Below are 2208 nucleotides of genomic sequence, written 5' to 3'. Positions count from 1 at the left end.
TGGAGATTCAGCAGCAGCTGAATCTCCAAATCAGATTTGGCCGAATCAGTTTCGCACAGTGATTCGAATCACTGAATTGAATCGCTGTCCCCCGAATCAGCTGAATCCAAAGTGAATACTAGCCACTTTGCACAGGCCTACTGCATAGAGCAGGGGCAGACAATTATTTTGGGTAGAGGACCACTTACTGAGTTTTGGCAAGCCATCGAGGGCTGCATGACAGGCAGCCCAAGGCAGATTAATATTAATTTTCTAAATTTTTTAGGGGCCCCGCGGGCCGGATAGAATGGCCTGGCAGGCCGCATCCAGCCCCTGGGGTTGCATTTTGCCCGCCGCTGGCATATAGCAATGGCTGTTTCCAATAGGTCTTCGGTACTGCTGGTATATACACATTGCCTTCCTGAGATTGAAGGTGGGAATTACTGGGGAAGATTGCAAAGTGGGAACTGTTATTAATCACTACTGCAAACCTTTGTTAATACAGATGCTAAGACTGGGCCATGAATTTTCCCTAGCTCTGAACCACAGAAGCTATGAGGATCTCAACATGGTACAAATTTGTACAAAAATGCTATCTTGTGATGAGCCTGTCTTTGGCACAGGCTCCTCATGCATGCGGGTTTTAGAATAATCTGGATATTAAAATACAGGCGACTCTCGCCATTCACGGGGGATACGTTCTGGAGATCCCCATGAACAGTGAAATCTGTGAATACAGCACTGCGTTCATGAAAGTTGTCTGACAGTCGTGTGAACGTTGTTTATGAATACAGTGCCCCCGGTGGCTGAAGGGTGGGGGGGACACGGCTGCACTGGTGACAGCAGGAGTCTGGCAGTGGCGGGAGCATGGTGGCAGCAAGTGTGGAGCTCCCGAGGAGCTCCTGTAAATGTATTTAAGATGTGGATTCAGCATTAGTGAATATTTGAAACCGCGAATGTTGAACCCACAAATACCAAGGGTTTCCTGTAAGTTCCTATATAAGAGTCCTATACTGGAGGAGCTCCTTGAGCCAAAAAAGCTGCAAACTTGCACCAGTAGGTCTATCGCTGGCCCCTCATGAAACAGAGCAATTTTCAAACCAAACTGAATACAAAGTTGGATTTTGAAGCTCTTATTATTATTAGTTGTTCAACAGCTTAACCTGACCTATATGTTACGATAGCCCTACTATATCAATTCCCATTAAAATCAGTGGAAACTAAGATACCCAGATGTCAGGAAGGTGGTAGCATTTAATATAACAATTTGCAATGAATAGACTTATGCAGAAAAGGTACTTGTCTTTTTAAGAGAGACAGAGATGCCATTATCAAGAGTGCAGTCGTTATACTGGTCTGGAAGTGAGTGGAGCAGCTCTGAAGTTACACTGATATAACTGAGCAAAATCTGCCTTCTTCCTTCCTTCCTTCCTCTCCCAGCAGGGTTAGAGCAGATGTGGCTGACCTGCTGCTAAGCAAAGTTTTGCTGCAAGTGAAACAAGGGCAAAGCCCTTTCGGTCCTTTTTCAGAAAGCAGGGTTAAACCTCAACCTTTAGATTTAGGTCTGTTGCATCCCACGTGGGTCTCCCTAGCAGCACATGCATAGTTTTCTTAAAAAGAGGGCTGCTTTTGTCACTGAATCTGGGAGTTTTGTGGCTCCTACTGGACCTTGGGCCTGTTTGCTTCCTGCAAAGGCTAAATCCGGAGTCCTAGCTACGCTACAGAAATGGTATTCCTGATAAAGGGTAGGAGCAGTAAGCACAGCTGGACTGGTGCTGCTAACACAATGTAATGGCAAGCATAAGCAGGGATTAACCAAGACAGAACTGTTTCAGAGACTGTGGTGATTGGGGCAGAGTCTTGCTGCTACTGAAAAGAAGGGGTTGAATGAGGAAGCTGCTTTATAGCACTCTAAAACCAGCCCCCTTTTTAAAGCAGTTGATTTAAGAGTTTTGCTTAAACTACAATGCAGGAAAAACTCTAGGAAAGGACCCCATAAAGCCCCTACTGTATCCCACAGAATAAAAAGGAGCCCGAGCCTCGTTCCCATGCCCCAGCCCAATACCATGGCTGGCCTTGGTTTGTTTTTCTGCGTGGGAGGGAATTCTTATCTATGAGACCTGCACGCAATTCTATTCCAGGCCTCAAGGATTTTTTCCAGTTAAAAGCATTTTGACAAAGACCGACTTGTGTCCCTAAACATAAAGAGAATCCAAATATCACCAACTG

This window comes from Gavialis gangeticus, unplaced genomic scaffold (assembly GCF_001723915.1).
Source record: "Gavialis gangeticus isolate Ggan-Ray unplaced genomic scaffold, GavGan_comp1, whole genome shotgun sequence".
NCBI lineage: Eukaryota > Metazoa > Chordata > Crocodylia > Gavialidae > Gavialis > Gavialis gangeticus.
The sequence above is the reverse complement of the archived record's forward strand: the minus strand, read 5'-3'. Positions refer to the sequence as shown.